The sequence below is a fragment of the Acanthochromis polyacanthus genome, chromosome 22, assembly GCF_021347895.1.
Source record: "Acanthochromis polyacanthus isolate Apoly-LR-REF ecotype Palm Island chromosome 22, KAUST_Apoly_ChrSc, whole genome shotgun sequence".
NCBI classification, from domain to species: Eukaryota; Metazoa; Chordata; class Actinopteri; family Pomacentridae; genus Acanthochromis; species Acanthochromis polyacanthus.
The window spans coordinates 20836274-20863836 of NC_067134.1; the positions used below are offsets into that span (position 1 = coordinate 20836274).

Sequence of the window (27563 nt, forward strand, 5' to 3'; positions counted from 1 at the left end):
GACTCCTTAAGGCCGATCTGAATGTTAGACTTATTGTTCCGCTGAAGAACCTTTGCTCTGACAAACCTGAAGCAGTAGGAACTTCAGTGTGTTTAAGTAGGACATCGAAATGAATACTAATCGCCTATTACGATGCAGATTTGCTTAACAAGTATCTCCCCGTGGCCCAGGGGACGACAGGATGTGTCGTCTTTTTACTTAAGGTGCTGCGTGACCTCGGCTTGACCCGCCATTAGAAAAGGGACAAATGTTGCTGCTGTTAATGAGTAAAGAGCTCGTAAAAAGGTGTAAATATTAGGACAGCATCAAGAGACGGGGGAAGAAAGAAATGTTGGCGAAGAGGAGGTTCTCTGGGAAAGGATGGGTTCATAGGGAGAATCAGTGAGCGGATTAAAGCAAAGAAACCCAGTAGTATTTTCAGTTTTTTGCCCTTAAAATGGCCCAAACAGAATGTAACACCTGCATATAAAGTTGTGACCTGTTGGGTTGCAGATTTTGGTCCTGAAACTCCAAGTATCTGAGGGTCTAAGTTGATGTCTTTTCACATCTAACTTGTTTGGTCTAGGCTTTCTGACTTTTTGGTCGTGATGGGGCCGATCTGATCCAGTATCGACAGATTTTTTCAAGAGATGAAAAGTTTTTGGCGAACACCAAATGTTTTAATCTTCTAGCAAATTGCGTTAGAGATGTTTCATCTTTGTTTTCAGGATGGGATTTTTCCTTTTAACATGATTTCCTGTTTTTCTGACCTTATATTTTCCTCAAGTTGCCTTTTGGGACATACGTGCATAAATCCGTACACATCATTGTATTTGTTGAATTGGGCCTGAATATCCGGAGTCCACAAATTGCTGTTCGAACCAGCCCTAGTTTAGATATAATATTTGGTCAATGATTGATGAAAATGTTGCTAACGTGGAGATTTTTTGCAGTGCATAAATTCTCAGGATTCAGATTTAAGCTGTTTGTCTCTTAATTCCTTACTGTGGTTTCGTATTCTTTTTCCAGTTTTAAAATACGGATGTGTTTTAACAGCTATAAGAGATGTAAAAGCAGACTGAGCACCTATACTACATAAAATGATTCTGGTTTATTTCCACAGAGGTGATCCTGCGCTGCTCTTTGTTTTTAGCCACTGTGGATCAACTCCTGAGCGGTTTGACTGGAGAGGCCACTCTGGTCACCCGCCGCCCTTCTGAAGGCTGAATAATGCGAGCGTCTCGATTCGATCCACGTCCCTGCCACAGCATTTCAAAAGACACTTAATTTCATACTTGTTTACGGCTCTCTCTGGAGATCTAAAGTTCAAAATCGCATGCATTTTTAATTCCAAATTAAGCCAGAGAAGAAGACGAAGAAGAAGAAGAAGGAGGAGGGAAAATATTCCATGTTCACTTTGCCACATTTTGACAAACATGACCTCCCCTTGCTGGGGTGGAGGGATTATGCGGAACAAAAGTTGGCCCACTCGCCATACCAGGGCTTAAGGCTATTGGGGCGACAGATTAGAATATCTTTCACCCTCTCGAGGAGATAAGAGAGACGCAACCATCAGGAAACGGTGCAAAAACATAATGAACCCGTGATCTCCCTCTACCAAAGAGCACGTGTGAAGTCGACATCCACAAATCTTCAAAACAGTAATGCAGATTTGTGGATTCTTAAACAGCTACCGCTTAATGCTTAAAACATGATCTGAGTTATCAAAGGTTGGAGAAATCCTCCTGCTCATTGTCTTTCCGCCAGAGGAAGTCCACTCCAAACTCTCGCCCTCGGCTCGGCTGTTTTTTCCTTTTGCTTTCTTATTATCCCAGATAATTACAAATATGTCAGGCGTGTCGCGGTGTGACGTCTGCTGACGCCGGCGCGTTGGGGAGCGGTGACACGGTGATATATCTCACCCTCTCCCGCTCTCAATTAGCTCCCGGTGCTCCAGGTTAATGGAACTTTTGATTGGGGGAAAACTCCGGTTTCCTGGACGCCCCGTTTCCTTGTAGATGGGACGTATGGGGGGTCGACCTCGTCCTTATCTTCTGCTGCAGAAAGACGAGTTACTCTGCAGCTCTCGTGTGTGTTTTCACCTACTGTAACCCAAACAGAACACTTTTTATTTAGCTTTTTACTGCTTTGTAATGAAAGCGAGCCGGGCGAACACTGTAAAAACTGACGATTAAATTAATAAAAATGAATCGGAGTGTCTGTAACAAACCTTAAAGTTGTGCTAAATAATTGCAGTGAGCAGCAGTTCTGACCTCACATGTGAGATGCTGTTGATATGAAGCTTTTTAAATTAGCATAATAATGAGGAAAACGAGGTATTTGTAGCACCTAATATGGCCTCTTAACCCTTCCTTTATTTGCTCGTGTTACATTTTTCTTCACTGTCGGCTCATTTTTCACTGCAGTATAAAGTCCTGAACTTCAACAGAAACAGAACAACCACGAGGAAGGAGAGAGCAGTTGAAATGCTATAAATCATTTATTGAAAAATGTGTTATTTTATCAGTTATTTGACAAAAAAACTCAGTCAAACTTCTGAATGGCATTATTAATACCAAAAACTTGTTGTTATCCATGCTATAGATAGGGTTAGACCTGCAATCTTCCTCCTAACAGTCCACAATGTCTACCCCATTACGTTTATCTTTCAAATGACAAGTTTACCTGAATGGAAAAGCCTTACTCACTTCACAAAATGTCAGTTCCAGATCACTACTTTCTGTGTTTTACTTTGGTCGGACTAAATCTAAAGAATAATGCTTGAAGAGGATGAAAAGTAGTCAAGATTAACGATATAAATTATCACCTCAGCTTTTTCAGAACCTGAATTAAGCCTGTTGATTGATGCTATTTAGTGTTTTCTCTGGATTGAATCTTGTGTTTCTGCCAAAACAACAGCAAGGCATCCACGGAGGCCTTTGTGAAGTAGTTTCATCTTGTTTTCTGTTGTTCTGAAGGTACCATAGAACATATATGTTGAATTATTTGTCATATTAGCGAGGACAATGTCATCTCCAAGTACAGCTTATGGCTTATGGAACTCTTCATAGATTTCAGCTTTAATTAGAAATGTGTTGCTTTTTGAAGACAACTTATGAACACAAACCACCAGGCAACAGCTCAGTGCAGAAAAGTCACAAATAATTTTAATTTATTTCACCATCGAAACCCCATTTTCCTCCAATGTAAAGTCCTGGAAACAGCAAACATGTCAAATCATTTTTAAATGATTGTTTCTTGGATTATTTATTTTTATAAAATTGGACAAAAAAAATTAAATTCACATGTAGAACATTTTTCCAAGTGATATTTTATATATGTTTTACTTGAACATTTCTCCAGCCTCTACAAACTTCCCACATTTGTTTCCGTACTTGCAGTTCAGCTAAATATTTGCAGATTTTTTTTGTTGTTATTGTTGATCACAACTGAGTCAATTATGGTTTATTAGTTGTGCGGTGCAGTGCAACATTTTTGGCTATTTTCAAAATTTTGTTGATGCACGCAGTTTATTTTTGGCAATTTACCTGTAGATTAAAATTAATTTTGTTAATATTGCATTTTTTTTTAGCTTAGATTTGGTTTGTTTTCCATCAGAACTGCACAGATTTTGTTGTTTTTACAGTTTCCAGCTCTGGTAAATGGTGTGTTGTGGGTGATTTCTTTCATTTTTTCTCAGGCAAGCAGTTCATTTTTTAGCAAAAGATGTAGATTTTAATGAACTATTGTAATTTTAAGCTTAGTTTCCCATCAGAATTTATTATTTTTACAGTTTCTAGCTCTGGTAAACGGTGTAAAGTCAGCCTTTTTTTGAAGCATAGCACGCCTTTAAAACCTGCTTGTGAGCTGCAGTGTGGCGACAAATAAGAAAATGTGTAAATATGCTCATAAACGCTGCTGGATTTCCCGTGTTTCATGAGGAGCTTGGTGAATTTTGGTAAACACAACTTGTCCACAAGGGCACCTTTAATCTGCTGAGTGGATTCTCTCTTCCTGAGTGACTCTTGGAGGTTGAAAAATGGAAGCTGGAGTGTCCAAACACAGAGCGAGGTCGGCCTCGGCTCCCCTCTGGCCAAACAAAACCCGCTATCAGAGGATGACACCAAACACCAACCCGCCGGCCTTCCTCCACCTCCTCCTTCTCCTCCTCCTCTTCGTCCTCCTTCCAAAAAAAAAACGCATCAGTGAGTTTCACGGCGGCTTGTTTGCGGCCATGTTGGAGGCAAGGTGACAAGAGCAGCACAAGAGAAACATCCCCGTAATTTCCCAGAAAGAGCTTAAGGTGGAATTGTTCTCCGAGGGGGTTAAAGCTGCCACCTCTCTTCCTCCTCCTCCCCCTCAGTTTACCTTTAACTCGCCAAAATAGCAAAGAAAAAAGAGAAAAAAGAGGCAGATTTCCCCTCACAACACACACACCAGCACACAAACACAGGCCTCCTGAGGAATGGCTGGCGAGCAGGAAAGAAATTCGCCCTGACAATCTCGTCTTCCCCGAGGCAGCTGGATGCCAGAAACGAGCGCCGTTCCTTCTGAGAGATCTTTTACCGAAGATGCCAGGGATTAAGAAAGAAAAGACTGCAGGACACTGCTGTGTCACCTAACATTAAACAGCCCTAAACTCTCCGGTTATGAGATACTCTGCGCACAACATGTCAGATCAGGCCTCGAACCAGAGCAGAGGAAGAGAGGGTTTGATTTCTTATCTGTGTTTGTGCCTTTTTCCTTCCAGCTCCGATGCCGCTGGACGCTTCTCTCAGCCGTTGGTTCCTTCGCACGCAAAAAACTATTCATTCAAATTCATGTCTGTCCTCAAATCTGAAGCATCCTGCCCTCATGCAAACTGTAAAAGAATATATTTGAGCATCAACTTTAGTGTCAGAATTTAAAACTAATCTTCAATTCGAGGACAAATTTCAACTTTTACGTCTGCAAATTCAAATATCCTTCCTTGTTAAATTGCTTTACAGAATAAAATGTGCATTTCCGGTTTGTTTAGATTCAGATTTTGTCATAAAATTTAAATTCCCTGCATCCTAACTGTGATGTCCTTCGTCCTCAGGTCTGACTGGGAAGATTCAGTGAAAGTTTGGTTCAACAGCATCAAAGAATCTACTCAAGGTGGGTTAAAATTCAAGATTTTATATTTAAGGCGAAAGTGCACTAAAATTTAAATATTTCCCACAAAAGGTGTAGACAACTTCTATGTTTCTGTCTCTTACTGCTTCATTCATCTGCTTTTTTCTTCATATTTGTCTGAACAAAAAGTTTTGCTCAGTTTGGAAGAAAAAATCTGTAACTTCACAAGCTACGTACTCGAAAGTTCTGCTCTAATCCTGCAACTTTTGAGTGTTTTTTTAATAATTTGGTCCATAAAACACAAGAAAAATATGAAAAATGCAAACCGCAATTACTGACAAAGCAAGCCACACGTCAGAAAAGATTTTAATTCAATCTGTTGATTCATTTCTCAATTAATTTTGGTTTGTAAATTGTCGGAAAATGGGGGAAAAATCTTAGTTTCCCGAAGCTACAACCCAAATATTTTCGGTTTACTGTCACAAAGCAAAAAGAAACCCGAAAATATTCACATTTGAGAAGAGTTTTTTCTTTAAATGACTCAGATGATTGTCAAAATAGTCGCTGATTATTTAGCAGTTGCCCACTAATCGCTTAATTGTTGCAGCTTTTGTCCAAAAAGAGCAACTTTGGTTTAATGTAAGACAGGAAAAAGTTGCATATTGTCATTTTATTGTGCATTTTAGCTTAAGAAATAGCTGCAGATTGATTTATGTATTCATGACAAATGGATTTATATCAATATGTTTGATTAATTTGTTGTCAGTTTAGACATTTACAGACAAAACTTGAGGTTCTGGTGAAGCATTTGAACTTTTTGTGCCAGATTTGGCTGCGATTGACCAGATTTTTTTACATGTTTCGAACGTTTTCGAACCACTCGGCCACCGGGATGCCCTAAAAAAACTTTGACAGAGCCACGGTCTGCTGTTCAAATAAGTGTCTGGTCTTGCATTTTAAAAGGGGGAAGAAAAAGTTTCCTGTTGTCATCTTTGCGAAGCGGCTCTGAATAATTCAGCGTCTGCCTGGTCGAATGCAAACAAACGGAATAAAACATAGATAGTTATCAGGCATAAATATGAACAAACAGCATCTGAGAGCATTAAGGAAACAGGCGGCGACACATGAGGACAGTGTGTTTGACTGGATGGACGGAGCTGCCCCCCCCCCCCCCCCCCCCCCCCCCAAACGTCTCCGTCACCCCCATAATGATGCTCGGCCTGTCAGGGAGGCTCAGCAAATTACATTCAGGACTACAAAGCCTCCGTCCAAGTTTCTGCTCCGTCTGTGCAACACCCTGCAAAACAATAACTGGGATTCAGCAGCTGCAAATTGCACTAAAATTTCCCAGTCTCTTTCTGTGAATTATTAATGAGAGGCAAACCAAAAAAGACAAAAAAAAAAACCTAGCAAGGGAGGAGGATATCTACAGCCGGCCCGAGCAGCGGAGGATGCTATAAAGCTGTAATTATGCCAGAGAATGAGAAATGGAACAAAGTTGTTGGAGCCAGAAAAAGGCGAGGCAGAAACTGAAACTAAGAGCTGGAAATTTAGAGCTCAGGGGGTGAAAAGGAAAAGTAGTTTTTATTACATATGCAAGGGAAAAAAAGGCAAAGCTTGAAGGATCGACACAATTAAAACAACAGCATTTGCATCCGTCGCTGGAGAAGAATGTAAAGACAGGAAAGGTCAGAATGTACAGAATCCCAGAGTATGAACGCAAACATGTCGAAATGTTTCAGAGACGGAAAGTAAAACGGGAAAAATGTAGAACTTTAGTGACGAAATATAAATCCAGCAACAAGTAAAGTGTGAGTACAACAATACTCCATAATGATCAACAAAAATCTATGAAATATGGAAATTGTGACAAATAATTAGCGCTGTAAGAGAAGAAAAGAAGCACAAGCTGCTGCAGAAACAGCAATAAATGACAGATAAATCATGACAGATGGAGAGATAAGTGAATTAAAAGGTAAATAAACCGATTTCTGGTTATAAGTTTTAAAACATAAGATGGCAAATGTCATGGATTTTATCAGAATTTACTTTATCAGATATGAAAGTGATGTTTTTAAACTATTCTTTCGGACATGTTCGTATTTTCAGCATTTCTGAGCTGACGTTGCTAGGAAACATGCTAGCTTTCCTGTTGCACGGCTAACAGCACAATTTAGCTTTCAAAATATGTTTTTTGTTGGTTTTGGATCCAAAGCAATTTGAAATGTTCAACATCCAACATTTTGGAGGAGCTGTCATGATGTTGAGTTTGTATTTTTGGTCAAAAAGTGGAGGCTAGTTAGCTTAGCTTGTTAATTTTAGCGCTAATTCCTGTGAGATGACTTTTAGAGCTACCTGGTGCTACCAAAAGTATAATTATCATAACAATAATAGTAATCATAATCAATGGTGAAGGGTTTAGTTCAGGCAACTGGACTTATTCTTGTGATCTTGAAGATGTTTCACCTCTCATCTGAGCGGCTTCTTCAGTTCTAGAAACTAGTTTGGAGAGTCCCAGGTATTTAACCCTTTAAGCTTCAGTCAATTCCAGCCGTTTTCAGTACAAAAAATCGCTAATATTCTATTTTTAAATAAAAAAAATTACGAAAAATACAGGGAATATTGGACGTGCATCGGGAGGTGCATTTCCTTGAAAATGACCGATTTGGGGATTTTATACCGACTTCAGGACATGTTTTGGATAAAATAGTTTACTGGCTTGTGTCATCTGGATGTAAAAGGTTGGATTATGGCCGTTTTTTTGTGTAATCTTTTTTTGTGTGTAATAATAAACCCGGAAATGTGAGTCGCGCTGTGTGCGTTGAAGCTGTGTATAGAGAACGGATGGATGAATATTCGTTTTTGTCGGACAAATGTGTTTTTCTCACCCGCTGTGGTAATCTCATCTGAAAGTGGTTTATACCGGCGGATTCATGAGAATCTAAGCTTTCCATCGGCGTATAGTGTTTGTAGCCGTCGGACATTCTTGAAATTCCTATGCAAATTAGTAGGTGTACCGCCAGCAGTACACTGAAGCTTAAGGGGTTAACCACTAGAGGTGAAGGTGGGGCTAAGGCTGATGGTATCTACTGAAAGACTAAAGAAATCTTTCACCAACATGTGGTATTGCAACCCGGTCTCACGGGGATTCGTGAAACTGTCACGTAAATTTTTGTTTCGGTTTCGTGCGCACCAACACGATTTCGTCATGTTTTTCGTGCCGCTCACCACGAAATGTTTTTCGTGTTGCTCACAACGAAACCCGCTGTGGTAATCACATCTGAAAGTGGTTTATACCGGCAGATTCATGACGATCTAAGCTGTCCATCGGCGTATACTGCTTGTGTGTTCGCGTTTGCGGCCGTCGGACATTCTTTAAATTCCTATGCAAATTGGTAAGTGTACCACCGGGTTATGGTTAGATTATGGTTAGTGACAATGTCATGCAAAATACAGCGTTGGATTCGCCACGGTTTTACTTTAAAAATATAATATACCCATTCGTTTGAAATACGTTCTGAGTGGCACGAAAAGTCCGCCGTTTAAAATACACAAAAATCGATTCTTGTTGAACTCCTCGCTCTGTTTACGCGTCCGTTTCTTAGCTGTGAAATGCTCACATTTGCAGATAATTGAGGGAAACGGTGAAGCGGTGCGTGCGTTACGTTTGCATGAAGGCACCTCGGCACACATGCTCACTGTTTGGTCGTGTTTCGGCTCATGTTTGACAAAGTGCCAGCCAGAGTTTAGTCTCTGGGTCTGGCAAGAATCTGCAGCTTTCCACGGGGAGACTCAGGGAGGGCAGCTGTGTGTGTGTGTGTGTGAAATGAGGTCAATCAGCATTCAGGAGTCAAGTCATGTGTAGCCAAAAGTACGTGGACACCTGAATTAGTGTTTAGTTAAAAATGAGCTAAAATCTGAGTCCTGAACTTAGTGAATTTTGACCAAAAACTCCTTCAGCATGTGTGATTTGGTCATTTTGTGAAGTTTTGTCGTGATTTTGCTCTGAATTCATGTGCTCATTATACAGTCAAATGTATGAAGAGACCGAAACTAAATTGAGGTGGGATTTTTTTTTTCCCCAAATACAACAAAACTTAGTCTCTTACCTGATGATGAATTTGACCAAACACACCTTTTGTGTGTGATTTATTAAGAAAAAGAAGCAAGACATAAAATGACAGTGATAAAAAGTTAAAATTTACAATCTTAGAATTGACATTTGTCTGATTTAGCTGCTGCATGTGTGTCCAAAAGTGTGTGGACACCTCAACTAAACTGTAGTATTTCTTTTTACAAACAGGACAAAAACTGGATCTATAATATAGTATTAGATTAAAAAAAAAAAAACAGTGGACACAGTGATTCATAGTTCCATAAAAACCCTTTTTCTCACTCAGAAATGTATTCTTGCTTGTATTTGTTAGATTCAAAACAGATTTAACTGAACTCCCTCTTGGCCAAAAGTGTGTGGACACCTGAACTAAACCATAACGTTAAAGGGAAAATTAGACAGAAAGCGAGTCCCTTACTTGATCAGATCTGACTAGACACAACTTTAGCATATATGATTTAAAGAAATGTGCGACATAAAATGACAGTGACTGAAAGTTCCGTTTTGTTTTACTCAGAATCGACTTTCTTTGTCTGATTTAGCCGAGTCTCTGCTCCATGTACTTTCAAAAGTATGTGGACGCCTAATACCACTGTGATATTTTTTGCAGACAGTCAAATATTGTGTCCTTTATGTCATTAAATGATATATTTGGTAAAATAATGGTGAACACAGTGCTTTAAAGTTCCATAGAAATCCTGTTGTAACTCAGGATGAACTCTAATTTGTCAGATTAGAGCTGATTGAACTGAACATCCGGGTGTCTCTGCTCCATGCGCGTTGCTAATTTCCCCCTGCATGTAAACAGAACAAGCTGCTTTGTGTCGTCCATGTTTGTTTTGGGACCAGAACTCCATTATAGCTTGTTGTGTGAGATCAAGTAATTAAAAAAAAAAAATAGCCATTTTATTAAAGTTGTGTGGGTGGGATTTTTGGTTTTAAATATCCATTGAGAGCCTCGTTAATTAGTATCATTCCTGTAAAATCAACATTATTCGACCGTTTATCTTCAATTCAGTCCAAGTTTAAGTGGTTTACCACACAAACTTTTGGCCACATAATGTCCAGACAAAAGTGGCCTTACTTTAACTTTAACATTCTTCTGTCCTTTACTTGTTAAAATGTGACCAAACCAGCTCAGTGTTTCCCTCAGAATTGTCTCCTGTTGGTTCGAGTCTGATTTTTATCAAATCGAGAGAGCTGAGTTTAAAAGAAAAGACACTTGAATCAACTTTTAGTGGCTTTAAACGGTTCACAAAGCTTTTTTTAGGAGATCTGGACGACTCATGGAACAGGAAGTGATGTTAGATCAACATGTTATCTGCAGGAAGTTAAAGCGTCTCATTCTGACTGTTTTGTTTTTCTTGTCACAGAGTTCAACGATCTGACTTCAAAGAATAAGATTTAATGGATGCATTTTGTTCCGTCACCAGGTTTTGGGTGAGTGAGTTTCACCTGATTCAGCTTTTGTTGGAGGTTAAAGGTCACGCTGAGACTCTGGTTGTTAAATCTGCTGTTTGGGTTTGGGCTGTTTCCTGGTGCTGTTCTGCCCTCTGCTGGCTGCGGGCTGGAAGTGCAGCAGTGAGGAGCAGATTTAGATTTTAAAGCTGCATTTTTTGGTTTTCTTTCAGTCTATGGGTTAGTGTATGCAGTATTTGCAACAATATTTGCTTAACTCTTCTTGTTGGATTGGTACACATGCAGCTCTTATTATAGAATATTGGACTAAATTGTGTGTTATTTTATGAAGAAAACAGCATCCAGATCATTAAAGGGAATAAAAGTTACAGTAGCACACGGCAAGAGTACTCAATTACACATAAAACGAAAGTATCTGCAACAAAATGAGTTTTTGTTGTCTGTTAGATGACTGTAGTTACAACTCCTATTAAAAATAAAAACATTTGAAGATTTAGTTTCATATATGAGACCTTATTCTTTTTGTTTCATGTTTTTTTATTTACTTCAGATTGAGAAATTCATGCAGTCAGTACATTTTTTGTTACAAGATCATTTGGTCAAGAAGTTTAATTCCAGTAATTGAACGTTCTGTTCATTTTTAAGCTCATCGTGTAGTTCAGCACTATTCATATTGTAGATTTAGCTGTAGGGAGGTGAAATTTTATGACATAATTCAGACTTTAGGGGTGATAATGAAACATTAAATCACATCTGTGTGTTTGTTTTTTCTCTGGCTGCAGCTCAGGTTAATTCTGCATGTGTGTGTCCTGTCACTCTGCTCCTCCTCACAGAGTTCAAGGTCGCCGTGCAGCTATTTCCAGCTCGTCTTCGCTTTGATCCGTGTCGCAAAATGACAAGGTAACGCAACTCGAGGGGTCAGCTGTGTTACAGGAACGCTTCCACGGATCGGCAGAGAGGAAATCAATCCTGCCTGACAGTGTCTTCAGGATACTCCGACCTGACCGGACCGACGCACAAACACACAGTAAGCGCTGCGATAAACACTCAGTACACAAACAAACACTCGCAGGACAAATATAGCGACACACAGCCGACCTCTGTCAGCTCCGGTTCGTCTGTCGTCCTGTCAAGGTGTCGTCTTCATCACAAACTAACCACATGTGAAAAGCTCTAATTCTGGACTTCTTCTGAATCCATCAGAGTTCTTCAGCTTGAAACTTTAACAGAAACTAGGAATATTTAAAAAAGGTATCTGTGGAATTTCAGCTTGATAAATCAAGTATGTTTTAAAATAACATATTTGTTTGAACAACAAGATCAGACAAGAAATAGACATTGTTTACATAAGTATATAACGGCAAAAGATGTTTTAACAGGAGGGTTAACCACAGGTCTGTTGACTGCTGCAGTTTCATTGGAGGAGGAAATACTAGTCAGCTGACATGTGCTTTTATTTTGCCAATTATTCAGATCAATATCCAAAATTGGAATTTTATTAATAACAAGAGAAGTACTCAGATCGTCACATGATTTCCAATGGATGAAACCTTCAAAAAATTCGTGGTCCATTCACTTGTTGTCAGAGCTAGGCTGCTATCTCGCAATGATGCGGAAATCTTTAACAAATCCATGGATCCAGACTATAAGCTGCATCACAATGCCACGGTCTTTGGCAGAGTAATTCTCTTATGCATTAATGTTACGATTTTGACCATTTTGCATGGGGAAAACATGTCAGACAAAGCTTAAATTTCATAAATCTCTATAATTTTTTGATTTTGTACTCGGATATTTTCAGGCAAATCAGCGATGGATCAGGAAGAATTGTTCCAGTGTTTGTGAAGCTCTTCCATCATCTAGAAATCATTTGGACACACAAGGTAAGAAAACATGATGTTCTTTGTCTGTACTTCACAGGGTACCCGCGGATCCTTAAATTCATTAGAAATTCCTTAAATACAGTAGTCAGTGGTCTTAAATTGTCGGGTCTGTTTTTTTTTTTTTTACTCGGGGACTTTGAGTAACGTAAAAGTTGCGCCGGAAGTTTAATTTCAGTCGTGCGCAGACTCCTTTCTTCCTCGCGTCACCGGTCAGTCAGGATGGGTAAGTGCAAGTTTAAGCAGTGTTGGCTGGAGGACAGTCGGCTTCAAAGCTGGTTGAAACCTGTTGCCAATCTCGAGGAGGCCAGGTGCATTCTTTGCAAGAAGGATTTCAAACTCGGCACCATGGGAATTAAAGCGGTCGAATCGCACATGCAGGGCGCTAAGCATAAAATGGCGACAGAGAGCCAAAAACAAACGCCGGGCATCTCTCATTTTTGTGTGGGTCCAGCGCCCCAGCTAACTACAACCGCCGGTGCTAGCAGCACTGACCTGAAACATCAATCCTACACCTCAAATGAGGGGATTGGCGATCTTTTTCGTGTGATGTTTCATTGAGGTTCTAGTACAGCGGGATCCCTAACCATCACTTGTATTTATAGGATTTTTTTTTTAAATTCGACTTGCTGAAACCTGCTTCATAGTATAGTATGTTGCCCAAAAAAACAACGTGTCAAGTCCACCTCTCTTTCCGTACAAAAGACGCGAGGACAACTCAATCTTTTATTTCCCTTTTAGTTGGTTGTGCTAGTTCAAGAGGTTGTAAGCCTTTAAAGACAGAAAACAAAGTTGACACATTAATCAACATTCAACAGAACATACATATATCTTCATTCAGACTCTCTTAACATAAAATCAATTTAGCAAATGCTGCAGTGCCTTCACCAACCATTGGCATGAGTGGACTTGGATCTCCTTTGTTCTTTTCCTTGCTTCCCCAAGTCCTTCAGATCTGTGATGACCTCTTTGCTGCATTCTGGGAAGTGCTGTTTTTTGTCCCGAGATTTAGCTAAACAGCATGCCACTAAAAAAAAAAAGTCATAGATAGTATGTTCGACATTGAATTTGCCTCTTCAGCTTGTCTTTCTGTGTTTCCCTCAGAGGGTCAAATATATGTTGTTTCTGCATCCAAACAATGGCTGCAAGTGCTGGCAGCCATCAGACTCCCTCCCAGGTCATTGAGCATTCCCTGCTAGCTAATTACAGCAGCCCCCTCCTCTTTCTGCTGCTGCCGCCTGCAAACACAGGGCATCTGTGGAGGAAGGTGGGAGGGGGACGTATTTCTGACAAATGTGCCATCTCCATAATTAGCTCGAAAGCAACATATGAAACATTAAACACGCCTGGCGCTGCCGACAATCAAAACATTTCATTTGTTGTCAATTATTCATTACTTTGAAGGTTCTGAAGGGGTCGTTAATATGGAAATAAGCTTGCGATGCTAACAAGGTTGTAGTATCTGATTCCAAATCATCTGAGCAGCTTCATTTTTTTCATTTAGGCTAATATTTTGCCTTTTCTGCCCCTCTATTGTGATTTCTCTCTTATTCATGAAGCTGGTTCTTCAAACAAAACCATTGAACAACAAGCTGCTTTTATCCACTTTAAAGTCTATTTGATGGAATTCTTTGATAGCTTCAAGTTCAGCTCAGCCTCAAATAAAGTTAAACCACCCAAAACTAATCCAGTCCCGACTTTATTAATGTGCACTTTCCCTCGGCGGCTGTCGCAGCAGACCTGCCAAGAGAGAGTGGTCACTCTGGTCGCTGTTCACGGTTTGGTTCTCCTACAATTAATTAAAGTCAGCACCTTGCCACCGCAGCTACCTTTGCCAGCTGTCAAATCGGAGAGACGCAGACTGGAAAAATAAGCCTGAGGCTCAGGCTGTTTAATGTAATTAGTTGCGATTCTTGCAGCTCTCAATTCCCGTTACCTGTCGCCACAGCTGGGGAGGATGTGACGGTCACCTCATTTTTACTGAAATTGAGAATCAAAATTAGTAATATTCCATCTACTGTTCTGCTCCAAATATTGGCTTCAATAACAGGCAAGGCTGACGATCGTTGATCCCTGGAGCCAATGAATCACATTGGTAGTCCTTCACCAAATATGACATGTTCATGTTTTGCAGTGTGATGACACAGCGGTTGCTGTCATGAGAATTCAAGACCAACAGCCAAATCAGGTAAGGTGGTAATGGAAACATTCTATATATATAGAGAGAGATAGATAGATAAGAGTATACGAGCAAGCAACAGCTCAGTGGGGCTAATGCTGTCTACTAAAAGACGAAAGAAATCTTTCAACAACAGGTGTTGAATCCCAATAGAGGGGGACCTGGTGAGAGTTGTTAAGATCACAAGAATAAGTCCAGTTGGCTGAAGTGTCAGTATAAAGTAATATTTTAAAGACTGTCATACCTGGGCAGCACCATGATAACAGACCCAACCCTTTAAATTTGCATATCTTGCAGTACTGATTAACACCTGCAGACTATTTCTGCCTGTCTTTTTCTCTCTGAAAAACTTATGTAGGACTGGTAGAACCCTGGGGTTTTGTGGTGTATGGAACACATCCAGCTCTTCAAGCCTATCTGGGCAGATTGTGGCCCTCCTGGGTTCTGACTCTAGGAACATTTTAAAGTACAGTAGCTTAGATTGACTATTTATTGAAGACTAACATCATGGCCAAAAGGCTTCATGCTGTGAGCACCCATCAGCAGGGTCTGCTTTATTGGATCATTATTCAAACGCTGAACATGACTCCTAAGTGGAATTATGCTTTCATAAAAGAGAAGTAATAATCACCCAGATTACATCATTTGGAGGGGCAGAAGATATGCTCACAATTGCTCTCCATGTATTTTGGTCCCAAAAGAAGAGAGTCTGGGAGGAAAAATTAATTCCACTATCTATGGTATAAATGTGGTTAAATTTACAACTATTTTTAATGATTATTTCCACAACAGAAAGAGAAGATGGTTATGCCCATGCGTAGAAGCATCTTCCAAATCTACATACAGTTATTGCTGCTGCACATCCTTGGGGATCATCAAATGGTCAATCTGGTGAGTTCCAGGTCATCATTTCTACTAGAGTAGAGGATGGTTGTTTTGGGAGAAGAAATATTCCAAAGTATTTTACTGAATATGTTGTAGTATTTGTCCTAAGTGTTTCATCGTGTTTTCTTGAATATTCTGTCGTCTATTTCAAAGTATTTTACTGAATATTTTGTAGTATTTGTCCTAAGTGTTTTATCGAGTATTCTGTAGTCTATTTCAAAGTATTTGTCCTAAGTGTTTTATCGTGTTTTCTTGAATATTCCGTAGTATTTGTCCTAAGTGTTTTATTGAGTATTTTATCGTGTTTTCCTGAATATTCCGTAGTATTTGTCCTAAGTGTTTTATTGAGTATTTCGTAGTATTTGTCCTAAGTGTTTTATTGAGTATTTTATCGTGTTTTCTTGAGTATTCTGTCGTCTATTTCAAAGTATTTTATCGTGTTTTCTTGAATATTCTGTAGTCTATTTCAAAGTATTTGTCCTAAGTGTTTTATTGAGTATTCTGTAGTCTATTTCAAAGTATTTGTCCTAAGTGTTTTATCGTGTTTTCTTGAATATTCCGTAGTATTTGTCCTAAGTGTTTTATTGAGTATTTTATCGTGTTTTCCTGAATATTCCGTAGTATTTGTCCTAAGTGTTTTATTGAGTATTTCGTAGTCTATTTCAAAGTATTTTATCGTGTTTTACTGAATATTTCGTAGTATTTGTCCTAAGTGTTTTATTGAGTATTCTGTCGTCTATTTCAAAGTATTTTATCGTGTTTTCTTGAATATTCTGTAGTCTATTTCAAAGTATTTGTCCTAAGTGTTTTATTGAGTATTTTATCGTGTTTTCTTGAATATTCCGTAGTATTTGTCCTAAGTGTTTTATTGAGTATTTCGTAGTCTATTTCAAAGTATTTTATCGTGTTTTACTGAATATTTCGTAGTATTTGTCCTAAGTGTTTTATTGAGTATTCTGTCGTCTATTTCAAAGTATTTTCTTGAATATTCTGTAGTCTATTTCAAAGTATTTGTCCTAAGTGTTTTATTGAGTATTCTGTCGTCTATTTCAAAGTATTTTCTTGAATATTCTGTAGTCTATTTCAAAGTATTTGTCCTAAGTGTTTTATCGTGTTTTCCTGAATATTCCGTAGTATTTGTCCTAAGTGTTTTATTGAGTATTTCGTAGTCTATTTCAAAGTATTTTATCGTGTTTTACTGAATATTTCGTAGTATTTGTCCTAAGTGTTTTATTGAGTATTTCGTAGTCTATTTCAAAGTATTTTATCGTGTTTTACTGAATATTTCGTAGTATTTGTCCTAAGTGTTTTATTGAGTATTCTGTCGTCTATTTCAAAGTATTTTATCGTGTTTTCTTGAATATTCCGTAGTATTTGTCCTAAGTGTTTTATTGAGTATTTTATCGTGTTTTCCTGAATATTTCGTAGTATTTGTCCTAAGTGTTTTATTGAGTATTCTGTCGTCTATTTCAAAGTATTTGTCCTAAGTATTTTATCGTGTTTTCTTGAATATTCCGTAGTATTTGTCCTAAGTGTTTTATCGTGTTTTCCTGAATATTTTGTCCTAAGTGTTTTCTTGAATATTCCGTAGTATTTGTCCTAAGTGTTTTATTGAGTATTTTATCGTGTTTTCCTGAATATTCCGTAGTATTTGTCCTAAGTGTTTTATTGAGTATTTCGTAGTCTATTTCAAAGTATTTTATCGTGTTTTACTGAATATTTCGTAGTATTTGTCCTAAGTGTTTTATTGAGTATTCTGTCGTCTATTTCAAAGTATTTTATCGTGTTTTCTTGAATATTCTGTAGTCTATTTCAAAGTATTTGTCCTAAGTGTTTTATTGAGTATTTTATCGTGTTTTCCTGAATATTCCGTAGTATTTGTCCTAAGTGTTTTATTGAGTATTTCGTAGTCTATTTCAAAGTATTTTATTGAGTGTGTTTTCCTGAATATTCTGTAGTCTATTTCAAAGTATTTTATCGTGTTTTACTGAATATTTCGTAGTCTATTTCAAAGTATTTTATCGTGTTTTACTGAATATTTCGTAGTATTTGTCCTAAGTGTTTTATTGAGTATTTCGTAGTATTTGTCCTAAGTGTTTTATTGAGTGTGTTTTCCTGAATATTTCGTAGTATTTGTCCTAAGTGTTTTATTGAGTATTCTGTCGTCTATTTCCAAGTATTTGTCCTAAGTGTTTTATTGAGTATTTCGTAGTATATTCACACACACGAGTCTCCAAGCAGCATATTTGCATACAAAATTGGACAAGGTAAAGCAGAGGAGCACGAGAGGCAGCGTTACCAAACAAGGGCTAAGCTAAGCCCGTAACAAGACCGATTAAAGTAGCACTGATGTTTTCATTATTTAACAATCTGTTATCAGATTTTTTTGTGTGTGTGTGGTCAGTTCTTACCAGTGTTACTTGGTCAGATGTCAGGTGGACCGGCTCGTCCTCATAGCACTCCTCCTGTAGCCTTGAGGGAACCACAGGAACATTCAGTTGCTGTTGGAGTTCTTCCTGCCAGGATAGAATAGGAGGCTGTCCTATCAGATTAGGGTTTGGTGACACTCTTGGACCTCCATCAACTGACATGAGGCTCATGTTGCAGATCAGATGTTCAGAGCTCACCTTGAATGCATGCTGTCTGATAGTTCTTCCTCATTTTCTTCAATAGGATGCAATGACACTGTCAAGTCAGTGCAGATGTGCAGAGAGAAGAAACGGTCACTACTTCAGCATCAGACACTCTCCAGCATTGACAATGTTTCAGAAATGAATTCATTGTGAACTTTGAAGGAGCAGAAAGTTTACAGCTCCCAAAGATATGAGCTCCAGTTCTGGATGTTTTAGGAAATAAAATTCATCAAATGTTCCTTCAATCTCTTTTCTTTTTAAGGCCTCAGGTTTGAACATACAGCAGATTAGAAAGGAGTGACTTTAATATTTAATTCAGTCCAGTAAATGTTTGGAATAAAAACTCCTGTCGTCTTCCTACCAGGGCAGATCAGACGTCGTTACGTTTTCTGAATGTTCCCGTTTCTCTTTCACTAAGGCATCGTGAAGATATCGGGCTGCTGGTTCTGCTCTTCATCTGTGAACAAACACAAGCAGAAATCAACTGTTCTTTAAAAGGTTCTCTGGAAGTAGATCTTCATAGAAGGCTTCTAGTGGAGTAAGAGCTTTAAAGAGAAGCTTCTACTAGAAGGAGAATTTTACAAAAAGGCTTCTTTTGGATAAAGAGCTTTACAATGAGGTTCCAAATAGAAGTAGAGCTTTAAAAAAAAAGCTCCTGCTACAAGTACAGCTTTAAAAAGAGGTTTATACTAAGAGTAAACGTTAGTATAGATGCTCCTAGTGGACACAGAGCTTCATATAGAAGCTTGTTGTTGATGTGGAACTTTATATTAAGGTTTCTAGTTTAGAGACAGACTCTCATTGGAAGTAAAGCGTAGGCTAAAGGAAGTGGAGATTCAGAGAAAAGCCAATTGTAGTCAGGATGCAAAGGCTTAAACTCACAATATCAAAAATTCAGTACATGTTAAAGCCATTTTTCGACTTCACTCTATTTGGATTTTCTACTCAGAATACGTGAAACCAGTGAGCTCACAGTCATCATTAAGACAGTAAATCTGCTTATTCCCTCCTTTTTTATTATTTTACAGTGCAGTCACTTTAAGCTTAAGTGGCCCCTGGAAAGACAATACCAGCCGCTCTTCAATTATTTATTCTCACATCACCCCAAAAAGATGACAAATGCTAATTCTGGTCCATTCCCCAGCTGGGCATCTAAGCACTCATTAGTTTTAAAGAAGGTTAATCCATTTAGGTTTTGCATATTGATATGCCAATTATGTCTAATCGTAGAATAGGCATCCGTCAAGGTAATCGTGCATAAACACATGAAAGAACATTAGGGAGAAGTCAACGTTATAATAAAGTAGGTGTTAATTGGTGAGGGGAGGACTGTCGGCTAACTCGTGTGTGTAATGTACAGCCGGGTGAGGAGGAAGAGGGGGCAGGTTTCATCAGATATCTCCCCCCTGAACCAACAGCAGAAAAAGAAAAAAAAAAAAAACCCATCATTTGTAAACCCCATGCTGTGAGCGCGCTTGGTGTCATTGGGTAAGACAGACACAGAAAGAGCTGTTTTTAAACATTATTTCATTGATGATTTGTTTTAAAAGTCATTTTAACACTACTGGAATAGCAGTTGTGTATGCTGGACACACAAACGTTACATTTTGCACAGTTCGAGCCCTTTATCATTTTAGCCTAAATAATAGAGTAAAACAGATTAACATTTTAGTCACACAATGTATTATTTTTACAAGTATTTACTTGGAATGGACACATTATAGTGCTATAGTTTGATAGTGAAAATACACACCAACTGGTGGATGTAAAACACACTCCAGGCCTGAAGGGGCAACATCAGCAAAGGAGTGGAACTAAAGACAGCTTGAATTTTCTGAACCAGCAACCAAAGTGAATGTCAAAACTGCAACCAGGGGGCAGGTTCCATCAGATATTCACTACCAAACTTTACTTTCTTTTTCCGTATTTTTATTGCTCCTCTTGTGATATTTTCACACTCTTTGTCCCTCAGTGCTGCTGGGTGGCATTGCACAGGGTGATGATGTCTGTAGGAAAACAGTCTTTGAGTAGGATTCCCCTGTCTCTCTGGCAGTCCAGCTCTCCTATGAAACCATACCAGTAGAGCACAAGGCCTGGACCAAACCTATAGTGTGACTGTGTTTTTTTTGTTATATCTTTGGGTTTGGGGAAGACGGGTTAGCGGGTGGAGTGGGATTGTTTTTAATCTGTGAAGCACTTTGTGTTGCAACTCTGTATGAAAAGTGCTATATAAATAAAGTTTGATTGATTATATGCTTTTCCAGCAAGCATTTAAATTACTTCTTTGTATCTGTGTACATATTTATTCTCACACATTGTTAAAAAAATACTATTCCTATTGGTACAAATACTGGTGTTTTTTTGAGTTTGAGATGTTTGAAATTCAGCATGTGTGGTGCACAATGGGCTGTTGAGTGAGCGAGGCTAAGCCTCATAGAAAACTGGGCGACGTTTAAGGTCCTGATGCCCCGGACCACCGCTTCCTGCGTGCTGTTCCTAGAGTCGGAACCCAGGAGGGCCGCATACTTACCGCCTACGCAGGTTAACAGATCGCTTGTTGTCACCGTTAGGTTACCGCGATCTGCCCGGATAGGCTTGAAGATTTGGATGTCTCTCAGGTCCCACCAAGTGAATGGAGCCTGTCAAGTTCTGTGTGTTTCAACACAGCTTTGTTCAAACTTGTAAAAAGCCTGTTTAGCCATGAGAGTCACAAAGGGTCATTCTTTTATTGTTGATTTTGATTTAAAAGTCTTCTTACCAGTTGCGTCCTCACGGTCCAAACAGCAGCTGTGTCTTATGATGACCACGATCAAAGACTGACTGAACTGATCACCAAACATTTCAAAGCATGCTGGATGAGACGGTGCCCAGGTAAATTGTGTCCCTGTGGAAGCACTGGTTGTTGTTCTTTAGTTCCACTCCTTTGCTGATGTTGCCCCTTCAGGCCTGGAGTGTGTTTTACATTCACTATCAAAATTCCAGTCGGTCACCATGTCCAGTCACATAACCCCCCTGTGACGCCTCTCAGAAACCCCAGGGGGGAGGAACAAACCCTCCCCCCCTTCGGCTCCAGGACCCGGGTACAGCTGGAATCGAACCACACGCATCCCGCCGGCTGGGAGGTGCGCATCCAACCCAGTGCGCCACAAGCCCCTTCGCAATTGCAGTGTTCCCTGGTTGCGGTTTTGACATTCACTTTGGTTGCTGGTTCAGAAAATTCAAGCTACTTAGTTTAGAAAGTAGTACATAATGCAATTAATGTACTTGATTTTGAATTACCTTTAATACTACTAATTTAAATTAACTTTTATTAACATTAAAGTTGATTACTAACATATGGCATTTATTAAGGGACATGCTAGACTATGACTTTTCGGGACCAAAGACTATATTATGACATTTTTTGAGCAACATGCTGTACAAACTATAAGTTTGATAAAAGATGGTTCACTACTTACCATTGGAAGTGAACAGCTCTGGTAGCTCAGGTAGATGGAGAAACGGCTGGGAACCCAGAGGGTCCAGGTTCAAATCCTGTGACTGCCAGAATTCAACTTCATGTAACACATATGGCTATAAAAAAACAAAATCATAGCGTAACATGTAAATAAAGAGAAGTCATAGTGGGACTGGAAACAAGTGTTAAAACATACATTCATTCTCAGAACTCCTCCTGGATTTTCTGTCCACAATAAAATCTGCTGCCTCCTCCTGGTCATTCTTATACGTTTGAAAGCACTCAAATCATGGACTCCCGCCTTGATTTGTACCTTAGTTTACACTTCATTATATCCAACTTATCTGAATGCAAAAAGCAATCATTAAAAAAAATTATGCTGGACAGTAACAGTAGTTTTTTCTGTATTTTTGTATTAAAAACAGCAGGACTCAGTTTAAAGACCAACCCAGACATTTATTTTACTCTCCTTGTCTTCCAGTGCAGATTCATGTCTGATGCTGTTGAAGAAGCAGCTGCAGTGAAATAGTCACACCAAATATGTCACTAAATCTGTCTGCAGTCGCTTTGAACATGTTGGTGAAACTTAACCTCAGGCCGCAGAGCTTCTTCTCTGTGATGAATGAAGAACATTTCAGTGCACTTGAATCTGCATCCAGCTGCTTCTAGGTTGATTCTTCATCTCAAATTTTGTCATCATCATGAAAAAACAGACATTTGTCACACAGACTGTTGATCTCAGGTAATAAAAAAGACAAACTAAAATTTTCAGGTTAATGGTATATTCAATCCAAAATACTCATACATGTGCTTAAAAAAAAATCAGTGTAAAGGAAAAGTAGACTTGAAAGGATTGATTAAAAATCATGATACTTAATACTACATGATCAATATCAGGACAGATGTTACTGTTCCATTAGACTGCAGTTATTCAGAGAGAAATGAAAACATCACATTCCTCATAAAAACTACATGGGACTTTTGTTAAATAAACAGTGTAAAAAGTGCAAAGCAGCTCCATTAAATAAAGAGATGTGAGACTGAACCTTAAATCCAGTCTGACGACCATCTTCAGTCACAGAACTTCAAGACCTTCCATCAGCTGGACCAGATGTGGCATCAGCTCCCTCTGAACATCTGGATGACAGGAGAAAAGACAGAAATCAAACAAATACAACTATCAACTGTCGTCATTTTATAAAAGTAGCACGAACTGTAAAACTTCACAACCATCTCTCCGTCTGCAAAATTCAAACTACGACAAAGAATTATCTGATGTAGTTATTATAACCTTTACTGAACCAGCCCTGGAATTAATAAAAATCTGTACATGGATATGATTTTCTCTGATGGGACCACTATGGAAGCTGTAGTAATTATTAACTATCCTTTGAAGGGAAAGATCGGGTCTTCATTCAGGTGGATAAACAAATGCTCTCCTTTAAAAAACGACTACATGTAATAAAGTAAATCTCTTCTGCTCTGCACACATACTAGACTTTTGTAAAACTCTAGAAAACCACCTCTTTTCCTTTGCATTTCACACCACATAAGTTTGTTGTTCTCATGTGCACATATATTTTACCTCGGATGGGCAGTCCAGTCTGTTGGGGTTTTAACTCGTCAGGTGACTGAAAATGAATGGCTTGTGCAGTTCTAGATCCTAAAGTAGGATGTTTCACCTCATGTTTTACTATAAATGCATGAAATAATAAATAAATACAATGGCTGGTTTTAAGTTTATTCACTTTATATACTGGATTGAACTTGAGCAGTGGAAGAGAGAAAGGGTGTGATGAAACTAACTATGGAGCTTCAGAGAGGTAATGTTCCGCAATGTTAAGTTAAGCACGGTTTAATTTGTTTGATTTCATTCATTTGTAAAATTTAAAAAAAAAATGTTTCATGTAAATACAAGTCACCAAACACGAATGAAACGGAGCAGAAACAAGACAAGTCTTATGTCTGCCCCTTCATCCCCAGAAATCAATTACAAAAAAAGTGAACTTAAAAACAACAACAAAGAAACATGAAAATATATACACACACACATATATATATATATATATATATACACATACATACAAATACACATATACATATACATGCACACCTACACACACATATACAATCACACATACCTATAAGACAATAAAATAAAATAGCTGCTGGCCTACACAGACAGTGACACACCATTTAGTTCTCCAATTACAATTAAATTAGTGCTTTTCATAACAACAACAAAAAATGAAAATCAAATGTCACTAATATATTTCATTATATTTCTTTAACATACTGGCTTTAATTAATCTTATAAATGTGGTGCTTGACTTGGATTCTTTGATTTCTTTCTTCAGATTGTTCCATAAACTGATTCCTTTTACAGACACACAACATTCCATCATTTTAGTCCTAAACTTTGGTTTTTTTAAAGATCTCTGTTCCTTTTAAGTTATACTTGCTTTCTCTTTTTCCAAATCTATTCTGGATGTTAACTGGCAACGCATTTGTGTGAGCTTTCAGCATAATTTACAGAATACTATAATCTACTAATTCTTGGAATTTCAGCAATTTTAATTGAAGGAATAATGGATTAATATGATCTCCATGTCATTTTCTGCTGATTATTCTTATGGCTCGTTTCTGCAATATGAAAAGTGACTTGAGTATATGTTTTGCAGGCATTTCCCCATACTTCAATGCAGTAGGTCAGATGTGGAACAATCATGGTGTTATATAACATGTACAATGCTTTGTTATCCAGTGAATCCATTACATTGTGTAACATAGCTATTGTTTTCAATATTTTTGCCTTTGTATACTGGATATGTGATTTCCAACACAAATTCTCATCCAAAATAACACCCAGAAACTTGCTTTACCTTACTCTATTGATTTCAATACCATTTATAGTAATTGAAGCACCAGTCTCTCTCTGTTACTAAATATCATAAAGTTTGTTTATTCAAGTTTCAATGATAATTTATTTACATCACACCATGTTTTTATTCTTTTAAATTCTTGTTTAACCACATTTAACACCTGTGCTAAGTCTTCCCCACAATAAAATAATGTATCGTCTGCAAACAGAATACATTTGAGCAATTTGGATACATACACACAATTATTAATGGACAAAGTAAAGAGTTTTGGCCCAAGGATCGATCCCTGAGGTACTCCACACGTAATATAATGCAATTTGGATTTAGAATTATATATCTGCACAAACTGCTTTCTACTGTCTAAGTAACTTGAAATCCATTTATGTGCCACCCCTCTAATACCGTATTTGCTCAGTTTTTTTAAGAAGTATGGTGTGATCAATGGTATCAAAAGCCTTTTTGAGATCAACAAAAACACTTACAAAAAATTGTTTCTTATCTATTGCGGTGGATATTTCTTCAGTTAATTCCATAAGTGCCAATGATGTGGAGTGATTGGTTCTAAATCCATACTGACTATTGCTCAAAATATTGTATCTGTCTATGAATTTGTCTAACCTGATTACAAACAATTTCTCTAGTATTTTTGAAAATTGTGGGAGTAAGGATACCGGTCTGTAGTTGGAGAAAACATGTTTATCTCCATTTTTATAAAGTGGAACTACTTTGGCTATTTTTATATTCTCAGGAAATACCCCTGTTGAAAATGACAAATTGCCAATGTATGTAAATGGTTCAATAACCGGTTCAATTATACTTTTTACTAATATCATATCTATTCCGACACAATCAGTGGATCCTTTACCTGCACAAGTTTTTACAAGATTCAGTATTTCGTCTTTTCCTACCTTACCAAGAAAAATACTATCCACATTATCCATAATTATGTTTTTATCGGCATTGTCTTTTATAGTAGGTATGTTTGCTGCAAGTCTCGGGCCGACATTTACAAAGAAATCATTAAACTTATTTGCTATTTCAGTTTTATCATCAATATCATAATTATTTTTCACAAAATAATTTGGATAACTGATTTTACTATGTCATTCTTTATTAAACTACGAATTATTCCCCAAGTAGCTTTCATATTGTTTCTTTTTTTATTTAGTAAGTCACCATAGTAGTCCTTTTTATGTCTTCTTATTATCCATACTAATTTATTTTTATATTTCTTATACTTTATTTGACCTTAATTTTAAAAAAAACATCTATATAAATAATTTTTCTTCTTGCAGGCATTTCGCAGTCCTTTAGTCATCCATGGTTTGTCAATAGCATTTTTCTTGGTAATACTCCTGAGTCCACAGTGTTTTTCATACAAATCTGTCAGTATCATCATGAAAGAATCATAAGCTATATTTACATCATGAACATACACTCCATCCCATTTCTGTTTTTTAAGATCATCTTTCAGTGCCTCCAAGGCTTCTTTAGATCTGTTCCTTATTAATTTTTCTGAGGTGATTTCCTTTGTATTATATTGATAATTTTTATAAACTGTAAAAACTGGTAAATGATCACTTACATCAGTTAACAAAATCCCACTCACAACTTTTCCAACAACTGCATTTGTGAAGATATTATTAATAACAGTAGCAATTTTCAATGTTATTCTTGTTGGTTTGCATATCATAGGAAACAGATTCAGGCTATACATTGAATTTATTAAATCACTTGAGTTCATTGAACTAGATTTTTCCAGATCAATGTTTACGTCTCTACATAAAAACAGTCTTGAAACACACCTGATAACATTTCTAGATTTTTCATAAATAATTTCCACTGTGATCATTTCCATAATACCATCAACATCAGTTGTCATATTACCAATGACATTACATTTCAAACTAGAGGTGATATACAAAGCTTGTCAATATTCCTGGTCATGGATATGGGATCCCTGGTCAGCCATAAGGATGGAATTATGAAGGAGCGGCAGCAGAATGAGAGAGCGCGGTATGATATATTAACCTGTGATTTAAAATGCAGTACGCTATAACCAAATGAATGTGTGTGAATTAATCAAATGCTTACACTTTTATATTTTTACATTTTTAATGTTGAAACAGTGTAGAAATCAAAAGAGTGCCTTATTCAGAAGAATGATGGTTTGATTATATTGGAAGGATGTCTTTTTATTTTTTCTTAAATTTTGAAACAGTGTAAAATCAGAAGCATGTCTCACTATAAAAAGTGGTGGTTTGATTATTTTAGAGGAATGTCTTTTTTTATCTTCTGTAATTCTTTGAATATATACATATATCATTGTTTTTATGTTGTTTGAGGTTGACTAATGAATTACTGGTCTGATGGAGTTCAGCAAAGAAAGGAGTAACTGTGTTCTACGGGGTAACCACTTGAGGGCAGCACCTCACAGGGAGCTGTGAGGGCCTTTGGTTAACAAGACAGGACAGAAGGTTAAACAGGGTTTTGCTGCTATTAGATAGATGAAAATGCTTTCAAGAGGTGGATCACTGTTTGATCACCCTGGGTAGATAATGAATTGCTATACTAGTGAGTAATTCGAAAGAGCTAAGATAGGTTAGTGTTAGATTATGCCCTTAGAGGGTCATGGGGTCATTAGCTCTGTATATAGGGTAGGGGAGTGTTGTAAGTCTGTGTGCACCGTGCTGAAATGTGTGGTGCATATGTCAGCAACTTTAAAAGCTGCTGACATTCACTTTCCTCAAGTTCCTGTAACCAGAAGAGAGGGGTGAAGAAAGGGACAAGAACATGTCTGGGGCAAGCAGAGGTCACTGGGTGAGGAATGAGGAAGTGCACATTTGCGGAGGGGGGTGGACGTGGCTGTAATTTGTTTGCGTGGGTTGAGGTATGTTGTCAACACGTATGCAAAATTAAGAGAGCTGTGATGTATAAATTGTACCTATTGGAAGAGTTCGGGGGAGATTGTTGCGGGTATCTGCCTGGGTGCAATCCAGACAGTCTGAGCACAGGGAATGATAACCACGTAACTCTGG

At 38.0% G+C, this 27563-nt stretch overlaps 1 long non-coding RNA gene across 10 annotated transcripts in view; it reads left to right on the plus strand.

Annotated features, from left to right (window-relative positions):
* LOC110967283 (uncharacterized) overlaps positions 1-22240 on the plus strand; it is a 340473-nt gene extending 318233 nt beyond the window's left edge. For 9 of the 10 annotated variants that reach the window (XR_007938876.1, XR_007938881.1, XR_007938882.1 and 6 more), the window contains 7 exons: positions 5060-5118; positions 10564-10630; positions 11443-11636; positions 12411-12492; positions 14624-14677; positions 15461-15559; positions 18227-18424. This is a non-coding gene — a long non-coding RNA (uncharacterized LOC110967283). Of the gene's footprint in view, positions 1-5059; positions 5119-10563; positions 10631-11442; positions 11637-12410; positions 12493-14623; positions 14678-15460; positions 15560-18226; positions 18425-22124 lie in introns of those variants that run through there. The other variant, XR_007938883.1, reaches the window with a different exon arrangement.
* Positions 22241-27563: the final 5323 nt, after the last annotated feature.